This window comes from Bombus vosnesenskii, unplaced genomic scaffold, assembly GCF_011952255.1.
Source record: "Bombus vosnesenskii isolate JDL3184/JDL3185 unplaced genomic scaffold, Bvos_JDL3184-5_v1.1 scf7180000013263, whole genome shotgun sequence".
NCBI classification, from domain to species: Eukaryota; Metazoa; Arthropoda; class Insecta; order Hymenoptera; family Apidae; genus Bombus; species Bombus vosnesenskii.
Genome location: NW_022882923.1, coordinates 4908420 through 4933381, shown reverse-complemented (window position 1 = coordinate 4933381; position 24962 = coordinate 4908420). Strand labels below are relative to the sequence as shown.

At 39.8% G+C, this 24962-nt stretch overlaps 1 pseudogene; it reads left to right on the top strand.

The window, feature by feature from the left end:
* The window catches only part of LOC117232965, a 104465-nt pseudogene that overhangs the window by 8933 nt on the left and 70570 nt on the right, over window positions 1-24962 (top strand).

Here is a 24962-nt window from a genome sequence, read left to right as displayed (position 1 = left end):
GTTCGTCTCATGCAAATTTAAATAAATGCAAATTTACGTAATCCTTGTGTATCGCGTTAATTAGATATAAATCCTGAGAGATTATTCGAGATTTACGCTCCTCTATAATTGACAGGAACGAAATAATTTACAATATACGTGTTGCGATGATTGGTCGCGAGATTGGGACGAATTTTATACGATTATCTATGTATTCGACACGGTTACGCGGGTAAGGATGTTGTGGTGAGTAATTAAATTTATCTCGCGGCACCTTTTTCACGGTGGGTTCTGCTCGTTAGGAGCGAACGTAGGGAAAACAAAGAGAAGGAAAAAAAATAAGGAAGAGAGAAGGAACGAGAAAAGAGAGAATGTTCCACGGTGAACATTTATTGAATGGGTCGAAGTTAATCTTTGATAGACGGATTGGAAGTAAACGAGTTTTAATTACTTCTGCGATCCACGAAAATTTCGCACGGTGGCTGACGAAGGTACACATCTTCGCTCTGATACACCAAATTTAACAGCCTGACTAATTAACCGCCTCGCGAGTTAATTTAGCCTCTAGTAGTGCTGCGGGTGCGGGTCTACGTGTTGCTTCGATACACATATGCACGCATATATGCCTTTTCACCCGCTCTGAAGACTGTTTAACCAACGAATTAATCTTGAAATATATATCTCGACGTGAGTAGAAAATTCATCAATCGCAAATATATGTATAATACATGCACACACAACGTTATATCCGAAATTCGCCCCTGTACTTCCACGCCCGTTTCGTTATAATCTCTAGAATTGCCTTTAGCTTCCTCCTCCGCGTGCATATATTAATTAATATACCCACTCAACTGATTAGTTATCCAATGTGAACAGCTGGGTAAAAGCTTTTTCAGGAACAGAGATCTTGATTTGCATGTCGCATATGAAGCGGTCAGGTAGCAAGCAAACGATTCTCTTACAATGTGATTCATCCTTTAAACCGAGTACCTCTTACCGGTTAAGTCGCTTCCATGATCTCTAAGAGCTTGCCCGCTCAGGGGAAAGTTTCCATAATGGAGGACGTAACTCCTACGAAACAGGACACTGAAAAATTTAACTCGCTGGCCGCTACGTGACCGCACTCTCGAGCGTACGTTGTGCGACAGAGAGAATCAGGGAGGACCCCGCAAGGTGACTACAGAGGATCGAATCTTCACCTGTTACCGGGATAGTGCGACTTCATCAGTCCACCCTCTTTGCTATTCCGCGCACAGCTTCGACGAGAGGACCGTGCATCCGAAAACGTCGCTCCTCAGAGGTACACACGTTCACCCCTGACCATCGTCGCGTCCTGGCCACGCGACCAAAACTTTCCTCCCAGTGTAATTGCACGAATTTCAACGCGGTGAACCGCCCCGGGGAAACTTAGCCGCAATTTGAACCATACTATGTTGACGAGAGAGGCCAGACCGTGATTAAGGGGGTGCCAGCGTGGAGAAATCTAGAAATAGGGTTGCTGGAGTATTCTAATCATAGGAAGGATGGAATTTTAGGGAAATTCTGATTTGATTAATTCAATCTGGAAGAAATTAAGATAAGAGAGACTCTACAGAATAGTTCAACAAAGTATTCGAATACTTTCGAAGACCAGAGAAGAAAAACACGATGAATCATGTTTTTCGTTTTATCGAGACTGTGTCTTTTTACTCAATTTTCAAATTATATATTTTTACCAGCCTTCTTTTTTTTTTATAAAACTTTGTGAATTTTTATATGTCGTGCCTATTTTGATCAATCAATTTTATCAATTTTATGTCAACGAATATTTCGTAATATTTTATATGCAAGTTTTCTATGACAAGCGTTCAAGTATTTACCTGAGCTACTCGATATAGGGAAATTTCAGGATTAATTAATTAATTTGAAATAGCTCGGCTTCTGATCAAAGGGGAAGATTTGAAGGTAATATGAACATAGACCTGATATACAAGATACCTATGAATTAATGTACATTTAAGCTATACAATGCTAAGACTACTAGCTATTGTCACTATTGCAACATCCAGTATTATGGATTTGGGTACTGCAGAATACAATTCCGATACTAACAGTAATTAAAACTGGACATTAATTAGTATTGGGTGCATAGAAATTGTGTGTTTGATTTTACTATTCTGATATAATATAGCGAAAACTATAATTTTCATTCATAAATTATTTTTTGAGCCTACTTTATATATTAATTAATCCTAGAATTAATCTCACAAATAAACAAAAAGCATTTCCCCTAAGATGCATGATACAAAGAAAGATGTTGCAACGATTTTAATCTAATAAACTAGTTTTAACTAAGATAAAAGTTTAAACTAAACGCAATTAGGCCGTATTTATCTTGGCAAAGAGATAATAACATTTTCTCTAAGAAGTATCGCAAGTAAATAGGATTTCCTCCTTATTCGACTAGAGTAATCAGCTCGACGCTGATGTACGATCTCGGGGAGACAGTTTCTTCCAGCGGAGACAACATCGATCTTTTGATACATTGTCATTCGTGCACAAGCTTCGGGAATTCTATTCCCTCTCTAGCCGTCAAGTTGGAGGCGAATCTTATTCAGGATCTCGATGAGAAACAGCGGAACACTGTCGTGTTGTACCTGAAAAAGCTCATTCTCCACACGAATCGTGCGAATAGCTCATCGTGATTCAACACGCGGGACTTGCTTCGATATCGCATGACTTTCGTCGATGTCTCAAAACGTTTGATTCTTCGAGGAAAACTCATAGAATCAAAATTTCACGTGACCGGTCATTGCTCGAAACGAATATTGTGAATTTCTTAATGGGAATATATCTTTATTCAATAGTTTGGTTAAGATATCGTAAAAGTCAGGATTACGTACACGGTATTCTGCTTCCTTTGGCAGATTAAATCGATACAAGATTTAAAGATCTTACGTTTCCAGTTTGCTTTCGACTGATTTACCGAGACGATGGAATATATGTACTAATTTTCTGTTTAATAATATTATCTCTTAAAAGTCTATCAGAGAATAGACTTCTTTTTGAAAACATCAAGTGAGAAAGATTCGTGAACAGATTTATCCATACCAACCATTATATATTTCTAGCGTAAAATAACATTATTTCCAAGTAAGTCTCAAACGACATTTTTGTATCCAACATTTTCTCATCATTTTGATGTTCAGAACCGACTCTATAAATATCCCAAACATATTTTATGATATCCTGTGTAATACGCAGCGCCGGGTAAAAGCTTCGTCACATAGATCTGTGGAACCGTGTCACGTAGAACGAAAAGGGGCGAGCTTTCGCCTTCCATCCCCGGACGACGTTCGCGAGGCACGTTCCGCAAATATAAGTTGGTGAATTTCCGACGAGCACTCCCGCGACTTTAATTACCCTCGCGACCGTGCGAATCAGTCGAGTTGCTAGCATTAGATTCGCGGATCGATATCGTTAACGACGAAGATGCGACGCGTCATCCTCCCTTTCCGACACTCACGGAAGGTCTTTTCGAGAGGAGGCAGGGGGTCGCGGGTCGAAAAATGCACTCCTCCGTTAAGCCTGTGGATCTCTTCCTTCCTGCTGAATATTCCACGTCGTAAAATAAACCCTAATGAAGTCCGGAACGAAGGCGCATCGCTGTGGTGCTAACAGTATTAAAGATTTATAACTCGACTACCGACTACGGGGAATTATAATGTGCTTAGAAGCTCTACGAAGGTGTGGTTGCTCAGTGTCAGAGAAGAAGCCGGTATTCTATGAGGATCTTGCCGTATTTCCAACCAAGAAGCTCTGCTTTATGGGAGCATGGCTGGGTCGAAGGGTACAATTTAATTGGATGTATCTTTTTTAGAATCGAAGTACGTGTCACGACTCTCCTAAGTTTATAATCTAGGTATATTTCTGAGCGTTCAAATATTTACTTTATTGTAAGTACTGTTCGCCTTAGGACAACGGAAGTGTCGGAACTTAATTGTTGTTTAAGCGTTCGTAATCTTATTCTCTTAGGGTTAAGGACTAAACTTTGGCAACTGTATGGACTTTATGGGAACGAACATTTTGAAGCTTTTGGTTAATAGGTCCAGTAGTGATCTGCACTGAACATCTCACTTGGTGCAATGACTATAAAATGGAACAGAATCATGAAAATCTTTCTAGTATCATCTTCTATACGCAATTATAACGTACCTTGCAATTTTTTATGGATCAAAGTTCTTTTTTCTACGATAATATTTTTGTAATTTTCTAACCATCAAGGAGCACAATTCATTTAACAGATATGACACATATACTACGTATTATACATCATCGACATTGGCATACCAATGACAAATCACAAGAAATCGGTGCAACACGGAACGTGTTAAAATCGTCGATCGAAGGATCGAGAATCGAAATGCTTCGAATCTGTTAATTCATGCAAAGAGCGAGATGATTACTCGAGTAGTCGATAAAGCATCTTTATCTGTGCGAACGGCAAGGCGTCTCCATTAAAGTTTCGCGAAAATTGCTTGGAACGAGGCACTTAGATTTTATCATTCGGTTAAGTAGTTTTCTCGTGGCTCTGAAATTTAGTTCGTCCTTCTATCGTTATCCTACTCATTCAGATTTCTCTTCCTTTGAATCTAGCTGCTTCTCGATAATCGCGTAATACCCCGACGACGCTATCGAACTGTCTGCTATTTACGAGTATTTGACCCGTTTCTCTGCGATTGTGTTACGTGAAAGTCGAATGAAAATAAATAAATAAATACATCGAACGGCGATATTCGATTGAGCAGATAGAGTTTAAGCCGATTGTTTATTTTCGTGTTTATTCGAGCGTCTACACCAAAACTACGCGATATTACTCTATTACTGATTGGAGTTTGTTTTAACTTTGGAATTTACACAATCGCCGATCGGTGGATTGCATATTTTCTAGCGAAATTAAGTTTCACGTTTGTATGTTTTTGTCTGGTTGTAAACGTGCTTTTGGACACGACGAAAAATAGAACAGTTCGTAACAAAAGCTACGTAGGTATCAACAATCGACAAGATTCGGATGCTATTCCAGAGTCGGATAAAATCAATTTTGTAGCATATGTTCGACTATGAAACGCGTTGCGTGTGCTTTCCGAGAGGAGGAAATTATTCGTAATAACACCTTTCACTGGAACTTCCAGCCAACAGTTCGTGCGTTTCGCCTTAACGATATCTTATTCTCTTGACAATCCCTGAATACCAGCGACCCGATCCGGTACGAAAGAAATAATGATAAATGTCACGGGAAAAGTCTCAGGTATGGAAAATGATCGGTCGACTATTCGCGTTCCGCGAGATTCTTATCTCGACCGACGAATAACTCTATAAATATCCCGAAAACCGGATCTAATTCCGTAACGTATTGTATAAAACTCACGGCGAAAAGCAAAACCGCGAAACAAAAACCATGAGACCAGTTAAATCTTGCGAAATCCATTAAATCGCTCCTCGACTTTTACATAGATATCAGCGAAATAGTCGAGAGATTAAAAACGATTCAAGACATCGTTTTGAATCTAGATAAAAGGTGTAAAAAGCGTGGAGCGCGATCATCAAAAAATTTCTCTTACTTCTCCAGTGTCCACGTGACACTGGAAGAGAGAAAAAACGGGCACACGATAAACAGCCACTCGCAGGTTCCATGAAACCACTTCATTCTCGGCGAGTGCTCGAGACAATGCGTCGTCACTTGCCTGGCATACACGGCTCCAAAGAACGCGCCTCGCCAACGAGATAATTCATCCGGGCGAGATTGCAATTCCCGTTCGAACCGACGCGCTCCGTTCCAGCGAAGTGGCCGTAATTGCGAGTGCAATCGCGCGACTGCGTTGCCTCGTGAAATTTATGCGTCCCCTTTCAGCGTCCACGCGAACCATATCAAACTGAACGTTTTATTTCGTGCGTCGACGACGAGTCAACTTAGAGCAGAGATAGCTGCCAAGACAAGGCAAAAGCTCCAGAGTATCCTTAGCTTTTAGTTCATAGGAGTTGCGACTTACGACGCATATAAAGAGCGTCTAGGGAACGCTCCGTCGTTCCGAGATCGTCAACGACCAAGCCACACGTTTCCCACCTTCGAAACAAATTACTAAAGAAACTCTCGTTATTTGTTGCGAAAAGTGGCCAGTCGATGAGGTTGTTTCTCTTAGCTGATGAATTTTAGCCAGCTGGGGAATGTTGAACGCAAGTTCGATCGGGGAATTTTATTTGTCTTTATTGGAAAATGCTCCCCTTCCCAACAGAACGTATTGACTGAACGAGAAGGTAGGACGGTGGTTTGATTGGTTTCGTGTTTTTCGGCGGAAATGAGAACCCGACCAGATTTCGTGTTGCGGGAATGGACAGCCAATTAATTTAATCCTTTAACTATTATTGAAACTATGTACAGAAGAACATGAAATTCAATCTGTTCTCCCCGACCATCGATTCATCTATCTAAGCCCCAACCACTTCCATAACTTTTAACCGAAATCATTCCTAGTCCTTGTAAATCCAAGGCTTTACAACAGCTCGCCTCGTGACAGTTAAACAGCCACCCCTCACGGTGCCATGAATAATTCAATTTTTAACCCAGAATCCGTTAATCGAACGCGATACCTTTCATGCAAATGGCAGGAACTTCGCTGCACGTCCCTCTCGGTCGCTCCGAACCGTTCGTCCGTCAAACTTCTACTCGTTAGAACGTCCACTTCGTGTGTTCTCTCAGTCGTGTGTTACACAGGCTCACGAAAGCACTCGAACAGTCGTAGTCATCTCCTACGAATACGTCACGTATGTAACACGAAACATTTTGAAATTACGTCAGTATTGTTATCACGACAATTGATTAACATGATTATATTGATAAAGTATCAAACAAATTCAAAGATATATATATTACACTTCACAAAGGTATTTGAATCGACTATCTATTATATATTAATAAACCCCAACATTTAATGGGATCTAATTTAATAATATAATATAATTTAATATAATCATGACAGTCGAGTCTCGTTACACTGCTAATGAAATTTCGATATGCTTAACGAATCACATAAAGCGTACACATAAAATCGTTGTATGGTTAGTGTCCAAATACTTTGGTGAGGCAGTGTACGTGTTTGCTTCGAAGTATTCATTCGATGTGTTAGATTCGGCGCGGCAGCGTGGCGTGTTCGCTTTTAGTCGAGTACTCGCTTTCGCCTGGCAGCACACATACATCGAGGACACATGCACCTAGCCGATTTCACGTGCATACGTATGTCCGCACCCAACGCGACACCGGCCATGGTAGACTGGGTGGGGAGGGAAGGGCGCGCTGGGTGAACAGGGTGAGCTCGCGCGCGAAACGCTGAGTTGCAATATCGGAATTCCTAGTAGGTAAGCATCGACACGGGCCTTGATCCAGATTGCGCACAGAGCCGAGTACCGCCGTGACTCGTACGCCAACCTGAAAGAGAAAGAGAAAGAGATCATGTTGAGGCGGCTTTTCAAACGACTGCCTCGTATTTTTCAAGAGCCTTCTGATTCAATGGTGATGCGCCTTCCAGTTCGCCCGGAACTCGCCTCGAATCAACGAGTACACTTTTCCTCTTGCCATCACACTCCTTGTACTCTTCCTGTTTTGCCTGACTTTCTCGCCGAAACCGTTTTTTCTTTTTTTCGGCTGAATACGCATGAAACGACGAGCACGTTTGTGTCAATGTTTCATAAGGACGCTTGAATGGTCTGTTTGGATATATGGATAGTCTCTGTTTTCATACTGATTTCAAGGGATAATAAGGGATTCTGGAGTATTGCGCGGCACATCTTATTTCGTAATTAGAACGCAAGTGATTTCTATTAGTATTAATTAATTTGGATTTGGAAAATTTGTATGACACGATCAAGCAGATTCAATACACTTGCATGGTGAAATGTTTTGAAACTTTCTAAATATTTATAAACTTATTTATATAGTAACCTCCTTTCTTTTCTCTATATTTGTCGACGACGGCCATAACATTAATTTTCCATTTCTTCAAGAGTACCATATGTATACTAATATTTGACAACCAGGAAACTTCCCATCTGTAGTCGACTCAATTTTCGTTCAATCTTATGAACCGGTCTTAATAAGAATATTACATTCATACGTGCAAAAGTAAAATTGCACGAGGCTTACGCGCTAAATAAATTGTAGCAAAGCTTACGCGGGCATATTCAATTAATGCGCGCAAACACTCTCCTTTCTCTTAATCCTCTTGGAATTTCACCGCAGGAAACAATTTTGTTCGCAATGTTCCGCGGAACTGATACAGCCTGAACAATAAACGCAACGCTTACAACCTAGCAAAAGCGATCCTTGGCGAAATTATCAAAGCAAATGCGTATAAATTCAGGAATTCTCGAGAGAAGGGGGATGGAAGAGAGAGATAGAGAAAGAGAGGGAGAGGACACCAGGAAAAGAACATTTGAAAAAAAAAAATACGAGCTTTCAACGGGACGACAAGGAGGATGTTCGTTTATCAACAAACAGAATTCGTATAACTCGCATATAAAAAACGTTGCGACGATTTATTTCGTCGAAAAATATTCATATATATTTGTCTCGGTAAATAATACATGTTATATCGTGTAACCTACAAACAATGTAGCGATTTATCGGGTTGGCTACCACTGCTATTTACATACAAATTTGTTTGGCCGAGCATGTGCGAGTTAGATAACGCGTCCTATAATAAATATCATCTAAGTGATATTAGATTGAAAATCCGTGATGCGTGTCTCTTCTCGATCACCGCTGGTAAATTTTGGAATTAGCAGGATAGTAAAAAAGCAACCAAAAATTTTAAAGAAATTTTAAAGAAAATTTTCGATTAAATCGACTCGTTACGCCTTAATTAGATATTCTACATGCTATATAGTTATCTAAAAATCCAAAATGTCCATTAAAATTAATATCGTTTCTTTACTTTTCGTTTTAGTATCAGAACTTGTTCCTATTTTCATAACAAAAATTGTTCTCCCCATAAAACTGTATTTCTGTTTGTCTTCAGCTTGTTGAAACTGTCTGTTTTCGTATCTGAAGCACAGCGTCGCCGGCTGGGATATAACGAGCCGATATCGTGCGTCGTTCAATGCAACGATCGCACTTCGAGCGACTCTAGATTACTCGCGCGAAGTCGTAGCTAAGAACGGTGCTCGGAACTCGGCGAAGAATTCTCATATCGACGCGACGCGACGGTACAGTACAGGGGGTTTGAAGAATTTTTTGAATTGATCACGCTGTTATGCGTTCCACGCAAGGAATTTCGGCACTCTCGCGTTCCTTCGTTCGCCTTGGTTCGTTAGGCGAGATAATAAGGACAGAGATTATCAGACGACTGTGCGAGTTCTTTTGGGATTTCCTTTCTCTGTGAACGTTCGTCATAACGAGATGAACGAGACGAGAGGAGACGAGACGTCGCGTCGCGTTGTATTTCGACGTGCGCGCACACGTAGTGAGTTCGTCATGCTGAAAACTGAGGGATCGTTTCTAAGAGAGGGATTTCTAAGGGAAATCTCCTAGCGCTCGTTTAGATCATGGTAGCGTAAACGAAATTGTTCCGCGATATTATTCAAAGCGTGAGTTTAATTAAATTTACTTAAACTTATTCACGATCCTTTTTCTATAATCCGTAGAATAAATTTTTAAATAACTCGACACCTCGCTTGGAAATTGTGCAACGAAAGATATGGAAATATTTGGAAAAACCTAAAAACGGAGGGTTAGATTATACTTTTTCCTTGTACAAATAGCGATAATTTATATCCCGACGGAATATCCGCGATACGTGCTCTAGCGGTGGTCATAGTCAGGCATCGTGTTTTAACACCATGACCCCTTGGAAAAGCGAAGCGATTTATTCGAGGCGCAGACCCAACTGGCGCCTCGAAATTCCGACGACGATCCGCTTATTTCATCAAGAATTCAATAAGAGAAATTTTTTATACGGAAGGGTATGAAATATTTCACCAGGTTTGAAAAGGGTGGTTGAACATGACTTCTCCTATCGTGTATTGATACGTTCGAGATACCATTTTCATCCTGCTATTAGAATTTCTACGATTCTTATATGTATAAAAAGAAAACTTCGTTTCGTGAAAGCCCAATGTACCGGTAGATTCTTTTACTGAAAGTTTCATACGACTTTACTACACTCTTGTAATCTCAGAGTTCTTAAAGCATTTTGTATAAAAAAAAAGAAACTTTGTTTCTTGAAAAATCTGCGTATCTCCGCTTTGGGTAGCGAAGGCTTCATACGGTTCTATTAAACATTTTTCTACAGTTTCTAAGACGTTTTTCACGAGAATAAAATTTCAATCTTACGAGAAGAAAGTATCGTGCAATTCTATCACAACCACATAAATTTGCTACGGTTAAAAGATTTTTTTTTATGAGAATAAAACTTCGTTTCCCCTAAAATCGACGTACCACTCGATGAAAATTTCATAAAATGCTACTACGGTCCCATAATCTTCCCAACAAACTCTATGTCTTTTCATAAATCACAAGCAAGTGATCGTACGATGTCACAATATCTATCTGCACCCAAGTGGGAAAGCTTTAATGGAGAAATTCTATCATCGATACGTGAGGAGTGCGTTCCTGTAAAAAGGAGCCAGCCGAGGCAGAGGGGATCACCCAATCGTCAAATATTTGGCGATCGACGTCGAGCAATATTTTCCCTCGACTATACGCCGAGATTCCTGGTTAATCGATCCCTTTTTCATCCCATAAACGCGTACACGTACATGCGTAGGAGGTCGAGTTGATCGAACGACGTAACCTATTAAAAAGAGGAGAAACGATGAAAACGTCCCACGAGATAAAATATCGGAGCGAGTAGTTGCGATCCGAGTCAACGAGCTTATCCAGATGCGATTGAACGTAATCCTGCTACGAGACAAATGATGTCTCGTGCGGGAGACATATCTGCCTGCCTAGAACTCTGGCTATCACATTGACGGAAGTCAAAGAATAGTCGTAGAAGTGGAGTTAATCGCTCCAATGGATTCGTGGTTTTGTTTCGTCGAGCGTTGCATACTTTGTACGTATGAGATAGTAATTTGAGTTTTACAATAATATTTTGGAAATTAATATTAGCTCTTTCATTCAGAGAATTCCTTAATACAATTTTTTCAGGAAGCTTCTGTTTTAGATAAAAGTACGTAAATAGGATAAGAGGATCATGGAATAGAAAATGAGAATTAAGAATTGAAAATACACTTGGTATATATGTATGAAATACTGGATAGATATAGATATAATCATTGGTGTATAAACAGCATACACAACATAGGCTTTCAACTAAATTAAATATAACGCAATTGCCCGCCCACAATTCCTTTCTCAATTCTACATTAATGCCCGTGTAAATCCTTCTGTTGTTCTACAACCTTCCTTGTTTACGTGTTCAATGCAAATCTCCAACAGGGTCGAAATTGATTCGCGCTTGCTGATTTAGAGCCGAAGATAAATAGGAGTAAACATCCGGGTACTAAACAAGGGTAGATAAATTTCATTGAGAAATGCTTCTTTAAAGGGGACGATCTGACACTAGGAAAGTTTCTGTCTGGGAACCTTTTAATTGGATTGGTTTTACTACTTAACAAATGAATTTCGTGAATTATTCTTCGTAAAATTGACGTACTTAGCGCGCAATTAGGGACAGCCGTCAGTCAAATTAGGCAGCAAATTTAAAATGAAAATTGTCGTAATGATCAACTTGCATCCCTGTCTACGACCGAGATAGAAGAAAGACAGATATTCTCGATTAAATTTTTAATTCCGAATGATTTCCTCTTAATACCGAACATCGTTTGCTTTAATCCATCTCGGGGAAAAATTGGACTCGTAATTATCCGAGCTTGTTTTAACATAAAAATGTGAACTGATTGTGAAAATACAAGGAAAATATTTTTATCAGGAAAAAACCCAAGAAATTTAAAATATGATATTACAAATATTTGTTTTAGTACGTTACAATATTAAGATTCAGAAAATATAGAAAAATATCGAGAAAATCACGAATAATAATAGAGAAAATCCTTGGAAAACCGCGATGAAGCCATCAACAAGCCGGTCCCTGTGTCCACTTCTTGAACGTAAACGATACGGGTCGACAACGTATAGATATATCGCGTTTCATTGTGAGCGAATAGCGCCGACAATGCGATCGAAAAGCACAGAAGCTGGGATTTCCACCGAAGGGGCAGGGTTAGCAGGCTGATATTGTCGGGCGGGGTGTGGAACAAGTAGTCATTTCGGCGATGAGATCAGCCTGTCGAACCCTGCGCCGTGTTTTATTTGTTCGATTGGTCGAGCGTCCTGCGAGAGAATCCTTTTCCCGTGTTCCACGTGGTTACGTGGCACTCTGCAATCCAGAGGGCTGTAGACAGTCTAGACTTCGTTAAATCCCTAACACATGTAGCAAAAGGACACCGGATTATTATGTGACTATTCATTTTCGTTTTCGATAGTCCGTATAATATTTGAAACAAGATTCTAGAAAAGAAAAGAAAATATATTTAATAATAAAAATTCGCCGTTTTTAATCTTTTTGCTACAGTAATATCAACCGAATAAAATTACTATAAAAATTATTATACGTATACAGAGTTGCTTGATCTACTATACTGCAGGGATACTGGGTTGCATGCAGATTCCTGTTTGTCAAATATGAAATAAAATGATGAAAAATGTATTTAATAAAAGAAATTCCAACTCTCTGAAACTATGTTTCTCTGAGGATTCACGGAGGATTCTCTTGCTTCTGAATCACATACACGATACACATTCCTGCCACGTGCTGCCTAATCTCTATATGACACCATGCACAGCTATTTTCACAGCAGGATCACAATGTATGTTAAAATAGATACAAGCGCAAAACGTGTAAATGAAACAATTACTGAACATGTGTTCACTGAATATGTAGCAATATAGTTTACATGACCATACTATTTAACCATGAAAAAAACTGTATTTATTAAACAAATAATAAAACTAAATCAAAGATACAAAAAAATTAGTTTTACACTCTTTCGTAGTTACTGTCTTCTTTCATAACTCAACAGTATGTATAGTGGAGTTTGTTCCCAGTACATATCTGTAGACCAATATAGTTTTTGAACGACGACCGAAGCAAAGTTAGTAGCGCGAAAGTTAATGAAGCATCTAGCGTAGCAACTTGCAACAACAAGCATAAATTCTAGAAATAGTCAAAGTTTATCGTAGACAATCCTCATTGTCTTCGGAGTTTCCTCCCGTGTCACTCAGGAATGTTCGTACCTTCCAGACGATTAACCCTGTACTTCCTCTCGAGTTAGCGTCTCTAGGTCGGTTTCCTTCCTGAGATCACAAAACCGACTAAACATCGTCGTACGCCGATTATATTATCTCTCACCGCTTCAAAGCAATCCTCATCGTGTTTGTCGCAAGAAGTTTCGTCGGTCATGGACTCGCGGTCTTCGCGCGTCTCTGATACACCGACGTCATTATGCGAGATTAGAAGTCAATTATAGAGTTGGCGCAGGTTCGTTCGACTGGTAAGAACCGGCGTGAACGTTCGCCGCGATAAGCGGCCCGCTTCATGCTTCGGAAACGACATTGTCAGACACAAACTTCGCTCTTTGTGCGGGTTCACTCGGAAGTCGAGAGTTGTTGTATCTTCTACTTGCCGCGTTTACGTTTCAAAGCGCGCGTGCAGATTTGCAGTTTGTCAATTATTCACTTTGCGTGTTTGTTCCGTTGATTTCTGGTAATTGCAGCCGAATTTCACGGTCTCATAATTTCGAAATTACGCACAGAAATATGCTATAGAAATACCGTAGCGAGTTACAATATGCCACATATTTTTGCCCCGAAATATGTATTTTCAAGAAGTATTTCTAAAGGAATTTTTTAAAACTATAGTTTTAAGAGATTTTGTTTAAAGAGGTATTTTTAACTACATTGGCTAATCTCTAGAAGCTCCAAGCAATCTCTTAAATAATTCTCTCAGATCACTACAAAGAATTTTAGTTTCCCAAGAGAAACTGAAATTGATGTAGCGACATTCCTTGGTGTGATTGATTGGTATTGTGTCATGAACGATCTTATAATTGATAAATGTGTTGATTTTTTGAAACAACAACTGTATTTTACTATCGAGCTATATATACCTAAATCCACTTATAGAGCACGCTCAAATTATCCCTTATGCTACTCTCAGAATCTACAGTTAGTAGACCGTAACTCTATATCAACCCTATATCAATTTTCGAGCCTAAATTACACGAAGCTTCCGAGGCGCGTTAGGTATCTAATTAATCTACAGTCCACTTGTTATACTTGTATTTGTTTCATATTACAACACTTTTCTATACTCATATGTGCCTGGCGTCACCACCTGTGTGTGTACAAAAATAAAAAGGGATCAAACCCGTTTAGATAAATAAAACAAAAATAAAATAAGTAAACCAAGCAAATAAAAATAAATAAAATAAAATAGGCCAAATAGAAATAAATACATAAACAAGCAAAACCAAATAAACACATACAAACATAAATAAATAAATAAATAAACATTGTCACGATAGTTGCGTGTCGCAATTCGCAACCTGCGGCGATGCAAAACAGTGAACGACGAAGGAAACGCGGTGTTGCAGCAGCGACAATGTAATACAGCGTTGTGACTGTCACCACGTAAACTGTTCGTTGTATATCCACCAAATTAATACGATCTGCGATCGCTATATTCGTGTTTCGTTAACAAGCGATTAATTCCTTCTTGGTAGTTGACATCTCATCCGCGTTCCCGCGAAATCCTCTGGTTCGTTATCAGCGATCAATCCAGAGTGAAATTAAACTGAGTGAAATTAAGTTAGCCTTAAACTATCGAGGAATAATAGGAAAATATTGAAAATAAGAGAGCAAAGCCAAGAAGTTTCTGATTAATAATATATCGTAACTTTTAACGCTAAGACGGACGAAGAACTAGTTATTATTTCCAGCCGACTTCGAATCGTGTTTCGAATCAAGCTTTGACACGGACAAGTTTAGATTTCGACTCTTCTGCTTTTCACGTCGAGCTCTCGCTATTTGCTTCTCCATTGGAAATTGCTAAAAGCATCGTAATCGATACCTCATCGAAGTTGCGCCCGATACTTTTTAATTAGAGATACCAGCTGCAATTTAAATGACGGATGAGTCGAGGTTTGAGGATCGTCGTAACGAAAGCAGAGAAGGGCTTGCTCACCCTTCGTTAGTTTGAGCTTGGCTTCTGTTTGCCTTGCGTTTAACTGGATTGCAAACCGTAACTTAAGAGGCCAATGGAATTAAAGGAACAGTTACACAGAGTATATCGAAAGTAGCTCCATTAAAAGAACTTCACTGTACAATATCGATCGCTAGACTCTGGTAATTCTAAATTTCAGTGCTTTTAATACAGGTCTATAGGCTTATAAATATGCATACGCATATACATAGATGTACATATACATAATGCGTAGCAAGGCTATAACAGAAATTAATCACGTTCCTATGGTGGTGGGTTCGTTAAAAGCGATGAATTATTATAATGGGGACGAATTTACGAGCATTCATAGATGAATTCCGTGGAAATCATTGTTTGAACTCGTGAATGATTCAAAGTTTAAATAGCTTGGCGCCCCGAGTATTTAAAATTATCATATTATGATTGTGTATGTCGCGTCGCACGTGGAAACTGATATCAATCACGCAGAGAATGGAGGAACGAAGTGATATTGGTCGACGTGTTTCACTAAAATTTTGCGAAATATATAGCGGACAGACGCAAATTCGCGGCGAAATATTTGCATAAATGTCGTGGAAAATGCGGTGATAAGCGGTGTATTTGACAAAGCACGCCTCTTCGACCGCGTATGTTTATGCATGATCTAATGACCACGATAAATATTTATTACGGCGGCGGTTATGAGCGTAAATATCCGGGCAAAACTCGTTAAAATATGCATAAACGTATTTACACACGGAATTAAATGTAAATAAAAAGTAAGGTCCATACGCGAGTACCCTCCGGTCGCGAGAGGCGAAACCGTTAAATTATGGTCTCGTTAACGCGTACACGGTGCGAAAGCTTGATCAAGTCGTTTCAGTTCTTGACTATGATTTTCCCTCGAAGAAAATCCGGCATATTTCCCGGAGGAAACTGCTATTTCTCTCTTTTATTGGGCTAGAAGAATAATTGAACGCCTCCATTACGAAATGGAATCTCTGTAACGGTGACTAATTCGACCAAGTAATTCCACGATGGATTTCGATTTATCTTCACAAGTTATTAACTCGTTCTCGCCGACGAATTCAATCATCAACTTATACCGTGATTTTAAGCTATTCTGATATGCAAATTTTACATTATAATCTAGTCGCAAATAATCTTATCCTTCGATTTAAATTCGTCAACTTGAAACTCTGTATTCGATTACCATCCAGGGAGTGGAAACCACCGTTTTCTAATTATTATTCCACCAAAAGATCAGCAAAGGCTTTCATTTCCTTTTACGAAGTTCCTCGCTTCTCTTTCGAGTCATTATCGGTGTTAAATCGGCGCCATTATGGCGAGACGCTGAATGCTGTTTCTGTTGACACGATAAACCGACGAAGATCGTTGGTAGACGAGCAGATTTTCGAACTCTCCAAGTATCTTTGACTCTTCGTTGCGAGCTTTTATGTCCCGCGAGAGCAGGGAAAAAGGCAAAACCGTCGCGTTGAATATTTTACTCGGAACCGTGCGGCGTTCGCGGTTAAGGGAATAATAAAACGGCGTGTCGTAAAGGAAAACAGTACTTTAAGCGCTTCGAGAAGCAACTCGCAGGAATCCCCGGGGATAATGAAATCTTCGTAGAAAAGACCCTCGACGAAATTTTAGACTGTTTATACTCGACTATGTATATTACTATTACCCTTGTGGAAATAGAAAGGATTGAATTGGAAAACTGAAATGTCAGCTCTGTACGAAAGGTTGGGATCTATCGATGCAATGATTTAAAGAAGCTTGTATTTGCGACATTTTCCAATAACAAAAGTAAAATAATTCTATCGTACGTCTTTATTTTATATCTGATTATTCAATTGATTGAGTCGGTTGGAAGCCGGTGCTGATTAGTTTCATAAATTCGAATATCAAGAAATAATACAAAGTTAAGTAGATCATTATCAGAACTTGGAAATCTTAAAAAGCTCTTTACACGCAAAAGAAAACTCACCTCGCGTACACTTATCTCGCGGTTAGAATTCTCAAGAAGAAACTTCTCCTATGTATACTCTTCTTTTCAAGAAATATCCTATTGACTCGGAGCAATCGTATTCTCTTTGTATCTCTCGGTTTAACCATCTCTTCTCACATTCAAATTCCGCGCGTTTCTCACTCCCATCCACAACACCTAAAGTAATTACACGGAACAAGACCTGGTTGGCGAAAGAGCGATAGATAGCCTTCGAACGAGTCTCCAAGGAAGAAAAAGTATGACGGAAGAACGTGTTTAGGTCTCTTCGAGTCTCGAACGAGAACTGCGGTCGAAGTCAGAAGGAAACGGAGTTTTTTCTCACGCTTAATCGCGATGACGTAAGAAGTTCATTAATCTTGGTCGCCTTTGAGACGTTCCTTCAACCTTCCGAATTACCTGCTATGGTTTCCTCCCGACTTTTCACCAGTCGTCCAATTTCTGAACTTCATCGTCTTATGGACGTCCCGTAATTACTTTCTCGGGTTCGCGTTATGCTAGTTGCGTTCCACGGAATAGGGGTTCCTGGTCCTATCCATCTTCATTCCAACGACGATTGTCTAAAAAGGACGGAGTTTGCTTCTAATCTAAAACCCTTTCATCTTTTAACGAGTAATTCGTGTTCCATTCGTGTCACGACACTTCAGATTTTAAAGTCATCGTTGAATTACTTGAACCGCTAATTACTCTATACACCCTATATCCTTCTCAATTCCCCATTTTCTTTTTCAAACTCATACACTTTTCTATCCCATTATCACGTACGCGAGCTACGAATTTTTTAATTCGCCAAGTTCCATTCAAGCGAACGCATTGAGCCTCGCTCAATGAAACCAGCCAAACTTCATTCGTTCATTCGTGTATTACGAAAGGGTACAAAGGAGATCTTTTGACTGGCGTGAAACTACCCTCGGAATTCTCCGGCGTTTTTCTCAATCTCTTCAATTTCAACGCTCTGGTAGAGAAGGATCGCGATTCTCCGCGAGGAAAGGAATTACCCGTAGTGAGAAACACGAGGAATTTGTGCTCCGTCTTGATACATGTGCTTAACAAACCGCTTTTAAGAATTCTCATCAGGCGTGCAAATGACGCTTTTTTTCCGCTGCTGCAAAGTAAACGACTAACGCTAACGAAGGCAGCAAAGATTCGCGTCGGTGAATGTGTTTTGAATGCACTCGTACCCGCCTGCGTGTACACCGAAGAACCTTCTAATTAGTCAGCTGGTTATCTTTCGAGTAACCGTTTCAAACAGCCATTTTCTTCGTCCGCTAGCTCATTGTGTTCCGATTATTTTACTTGTAATTCGTGAGTCTTATCGATTCCAATGACGATAAGACTTTAATCGTGTAAGTGCTGCCTCTTTTTCCGAATCTTTTCGTACTTTGTAAGAAGTTTTCTTATACAGCAAGCTGTAACTAAAAGAAATCTATGTTACGAGGCTTTCAAGACGACTGTTTATAACAATATCAATTTATCCGATTGCATATACAATTGATTGCGAGCAGAGATAATAGGAGTTGGATGAATTTAGTTTTGACACAAAATAAGGAAGTAGTTGGAAAAAACGAAGAGATATAGGGTGTATAGATAGACGAAGAAAAGCATTAGACTCGTGTTGCCTCGTTTCAGAAGATACGGTTAATGAGACATTTAATAGCAAAGTTTCGTCATTTCCGTGGAATGATCCATCGCTGCCTGTATCGTATCATACTGTGGCGCGAATTTAGGAACAGATATTTCGTATATATAGAAGAGGGGTAACTCCGAAGATGCTCTGATTCAGAGAAAGAATATTCTGATCTGTGTATTATACACCTGCTTAATCCTTTCTTACGCTCGAACTGCAGAAAATGGATTTGATCGATGCAGAAAGTTTCACACGAGTAAGAGCACTTACAAAATCTGTCCTTGACAGCCAAAGGCAACTACGGAGCCAGAATATCAAAGAAAGTTCGTGCAAAAATCCGACGAACTCTGTTCTGCGGTAAGCAGAATAGTGAAGGAGTTGGGTTTCGTGTCTAAGAGTTTAACGATCGTGGAAGAAGCGTTCGAAGGTCGATAGAGTGATCTGAAAGCCAGTTCAAGTTATTTTGGGCGCAGGTAAGAGGTCCTCTCGGAGCTAGCAGCTTCGACAGAAGCCGATAAAACCCACTCCGAATCTCTGGCAAATTCGATTTTCTCCCTTTGTTGACGATTTTTAATTCCTCGAGGATTTAACACGCGCAAAATTTATCTCTTTTTCTTCTTATGTAAGCAAACAGCTTTGTCGAATAGGGAAAGTTAAATTTATTACAGAGGCGGATCCAAGTTTCTATTACTCCCTGGTCGTTTGGTTCGCGAGCGAACTTCATTCGGACGCCTCGAAAATCCAATCAATCTTTTCCTTACGAGGAGCGAAGTTAACCGAAAAGTTTCACTGTTCGCGATTCAGAACAGAATGTAGGACGTTCGATCGTTCGCGGGGGGGATGAGACTGGGGGAGGATTGCATTCTTCTTTGAACGGATTATAGCGGAAAGAATTCTCGCTTGGAACTCGGAAAATCGCCGATAGAGATAAAGAGAGCGAACGAAGGAGACGAGACGACCCCTTAAGTCCTAAACGCGCCGTGGTATTTGGCGGTGAACGCGCGCGCTAAGATATCGCTAGGGATCACGGTCATTTAGATAAAGACGGAGCTTTATTAAATTTACACCCTCGATTGTGGCGAGGGGCGAAAATTGCCGGGGGGAGGGGGAGGGGATTCGGAGCAGGACAATATTATCGACGAACTTCCAAGAAACCGTGTTCCAACAGGCTCAATATCGAACGTGAGGAAATTTACGAGGGTGCAGAGTGTCTGAAAACTCATTCAACCGTTTCTTCCATTCTTCTCTGATTATTTTTTAATCGATCTTGATCTATTGTTACATTAATGAAATATTGTTGCGGCTACAGAATTTTTGTATATTGTCGGAATCCCGCTGGAAATTCAGATTATTCAGAGCATAATTCCAATTCTAATAATTCGTATTTTGTATAAACATTGTTAGAGAAATAGAAACTTGAATATTTGACGGATCGAACTCGAACTTGGACTTTATTTTTGCGTATGATTTACGTTCTGTGTACGCACCTGTAAATCTCTCACAAACATTCTTGGTCTAATAAGAATCTAATAATAATGCATCTAATAAAAACGTATAACGCAAGAAATTTGTGGTATCATGGTTACCTAACTCTCCTTTGTGCTACGACTCTGTGAAATCCCCAATTCCAAAGGGTTAATTCCCCAATTAGTAAAAACCTAGAGACCTAATAATCAATTGGTAAAGTGAAGCATTAAACGAATCTGCACGTTTAAGCTGCCTGAACGATTTGGATTCTAGACAACAGGAGAGAAATGAACACTGTGGAAGATATTATGGCCGGGTAAGATCAACGGTATTAAGGATAAACGGCGATGATATTGCAAAAGTGTCGGCCAACGAGGGTTGTTTTAGTTAATGCAGTGGCGTTTTAATAGGGGAACCTGGCAGAGTGGTCGGTGGAATTTGTACAATTGCACGCATTAAGGGATATTTACGTTACGAGCGCAAACATGATCACGATGAATGGCAAACAACAGCGTATTTATTACGGCAATAAAGATACCATATTTTTGCGATAGGGGAGCCGCGAGGACACGTTAATATCTTTTCCGCTCAAAGCAGGGCAGTTTGAGTTGCAGATTTGCTTGGTGCCAAGTGAATTTACAGTGGCCATTCGGACGAAAGAACAGCCGAAAACCGGAGGAACAACTTGATTTTTCGAGTCTCACTTCAGATTTATCGGATCCTCGTTCGAATTCGAGAGTTTATTCAGCGTGAAACGTTGGAATGGAATCGCGAGCGTTTATGCTTTCGTAGCATCGATTTTCAATACACATTTAACTGAATAGTTGGGGAATTTTTCCACTTCTTCAACAGAAATAACTGTTACACGATGCTTTTACAAGGTTGATCAGGATTCTTCTCTTCAGCGTGACTCTCTCGTTATTGTTCTTTGAAAAGAAAGACGTCGATCGTTTTAATTGAAACTTTTATTAACTGTTCTTCCAGATATATTATTCATTGTTATTAATCTGACAATCGTTCATTATTTATTCCATTACTGTTGATTCTCTCACTTTTTCATTGAAATATCCTTTCAGCTTCCTTACAGCCTAATTCTCAGTATTGAATATTCTTCCTGTCAGTCTTTCTATACATTCTGAGTCGCTGCTTTCATTAGTTTCACAAAAAAAGTTGCAACTAGGTTGTGTCTATCAAGACACACTAACCAAATGCAGCAATTCCTTACAAATGCATAAAAATAATTGCGACTTACAGTTGTTACTGCTTCTCTAGAATCTTTCTATACGCATCGACAAAAGATCACGAAACCCGGTGAAATTTACAAGAAGCCGATAATGAACGAGCGCGTTAATGACGCCCTTATCTGGTGGTGGCGTCGCGTACAAGTGGCTTCATAATTCACGCCTTATCGCCAGCACTGGACGCGCGGCCTTTTCACACAGCCGATTTTCCCCTATTCCCTGTCGGCTCGTAAAATTGTTTCAACCTCTCTTATAAACTGTACAATCGTCCTAAAAAGAAAGTTGCACGCATTCGAGAAAAATTGAAAACGCTCGAAACGCCGACGAGCTCGCGCACAATGCAAACATTCGACGCGTTTCATGATCCATACATCTTGCCTCTTCGTGTTTTCCGTAGATCGGAAACGCGAGTAATCCTCCACTGCGAGAGGATCGAGATTTATCGTGAAAAAAATAGAATTTCCTTGTGGAATGCTTTTAACGGGACGAAGATTAGCGAGAATCGATACGTGTTGCTCGTAGAAGAGGATGAAAGCGCCTCGATGACGATGCATCTGAAGCTTCTTTGTTCTTCGATGATCGTACTTTTACAGGGATATGGAAACATTAAAAATATTTCTCTACGACGCTGTAAAATCGTTGCTTCGCGCAGTATGCACTAGCGCAGTTTTAATTTTAATGTTGTCGAGTTAAAAGTGTTTGCCATTTACAGTGGAAATTGTAACAAAGGAATAAAAATTTTTATTCCTACATCTGAAAATTGTACTCTGACAGAAGCGTAGATATACGAGGACGTTATTACAAGCGTTTCTGAAATGAAGAAAATGCGCAACGTCTTGCGCGAGCCATTGTTAAGTAGTAACAGTCAACAATAAAGCGTCGAAGCCCTATATCCAAGTAGAAACGACCAGAATATAAAAGGCAGACGTATAGCCGATGTAACTAACGAAACATAGTCAAACTTCAGTGCATAAAAATTCGTAAAATACCTCCAACTGATTTGCATTTGAGAAAGGAGGACCGACCAGCAATGGAAAGGGAATGAACTAATCCTCGCCGAAAGGACGACGAAAACATTACGTACGAACGAAATTGCGAATTTGCATAAGTTTCGCCTCGGCCTTTTCGTGTTCCGTTTTTCAGCAGTGCTTTGGCTGTTCCATCAGCTAGTCGATGGTAAAAGAAAGGAAAAACGAAGAAGCTTATATCTGCCTTTCGGGTGATTTTATTCCACGGAAATAGCTGGCAACTAATGGACTTCCGTGGTTCTCGTTCTGAGGCCATCTCGTCCAATTGTTCCATCGGTTCTTTGCTTCTCATAACTTCAATGAAGTTGCCGTACTCGCCAATAAGTAATTCGAGGAAGGGACAGAATCTGAAATGTTAGGAAATCTTCATCGGCCGCGAGTAAGCGTTGGCATTCAATGCAGACCAATCTTGCCTGTTGTGTACAAGTTTTCTGGCTGACTTTTATCTTAATATTCCGGACGCGGCAAGTTCAGATAGTCTTCCGCGAAACTAACTTTTCACGGTTAGTCTGGAATTTAAATTTCACGAATATACAGCCGGTGTATTTAAATATTTTTTGATACCAGCCTCAGCTTATTGACGGCGATAAAAGCATAGATTGGCGTATTAATAAAAAAAAAAATACCGATGTTCCCATCTGTGAGTTATTAACCAATTTTGTTCGTGACGCGAGAAAAATAATTTCGCCTTAATCTCAAAATCTGTTTTGCGCGTGAAAATATCACGCCTCTTCTTCGCACTGCGAATTGAATACCTGTCAAATTTGAATCAGGAACCGTATTGCACGCGCACATGGAAGGATAAAACGGTGCCTCGTCGCGTAATTAAACTGTGCAAACAGCGTCGCGACTCGAAAATTAATCGGACGACAAACCGAATGAGAGAAATTCTGCTACAATATTTCCTGAGTCAATACACAATTGTTTTTCCAAATATTTTGTTCTTTTTTCGTCATTCCTCTTGTCCAAAAACCTGTGACACTGAACAAGGGGAAACAAATTATTTCTTCATTCAAGTCACACACATCACTGTGAACAAAAAGGGGGAGAAAAAGAAAGAAAAAAAGAAGAAGAAAGGGGAGAAAAAATGAAAAAGAAAATAAAAAAAAATGAGAAAAAGATGAAAAAAGAGAAAAATGAGACAAGGTATGGCACTGAATATTCCAGGGTTGTTAAAATGGCTATTCTGTCTCACGCACACGACGAAGGAGAGTACGGATTCTTACATTTGGCAGTGTTCCATTACCGAGTGTCGGCGAGATGAAAAGGCTGCGAGGGAACAGCACTGGTGACAAAAAGTGCCCTGTCTGACTGTCCTTTTGTGAAAGAGAAGATCCTGCACGGCCTTTCAACCTGACACACTCTGCCTGAAATCTGACTGGAAGGAGTTGAACCTGCAATTAATTATGCACGAACGCTGAATCGGGGCATCTTATGTCTCCCAATTCGAATAGATGATTACTCGGTTCGTTAGGCTGTCCTTGATTCCCTCGTTTGATCATCGAGTTTATCGGTGATAAAACTAGACAGAGTTTCATTCGGAGAAAATGAGAATCACGGGGTAATGGTAAAAGGTTTTTTGTAAAATCCGCTGTTTTCACATTCGCCAGTGAAATGCGAACTGTTGGTGTACAGAGTCTGCGTGGATTTTTCGCCCGATTTTCTGTGAAATACTGTTATTTGGGTATTTAACTAATACATTTAAGCACCAGATTATATGTTCACAAGTAAGAGTCCTAATTTTTAATGTTCCGGCCTGTTGCCGTTTTAGTTCCATCTTTTGTTTATTATTACAAAAGATTATGCTACGAAGATATTAAAATATAAATGTATTTTTTGCATAGACGAAGTACATGATATGAGCGAAATAATTATTAAACGTAAATTAAAAGATAACAAGACATGTATTCAAATTCACTCTTGTTTCAATCCGAGACTCTGTTCGTTATTACAACGAATGAATTTTTTTTTTTTTGTAAACGAGATACACGACGTAATCGCAGCTATTACCAAATATAAATGACAAAACAACGAAATTGTCTGAGGCTCGGTAGCTTGTAAACTTCCCAGCCGACAAGAAATTAAATGTAAATCGTCGGACGAAGCGTTGTCGACCGGGGTAATTCGAGCCACGATAAAACTCGGCCTGCTCGATTTAATTAACAATTTAGTGGCCGCTAGATAGAGGCAGATGCTAGAGGGCCGACGCAAATGAATTTTCATAGAACACTTGCCTCGCAGGATTTACAATCGGTTTGATTAAACTCGGCCGCTAATCCATTCGACCTGGTCGCACATCGCCGAAGGAAAGTTATTTGCCAACAATTCTCAGACAGT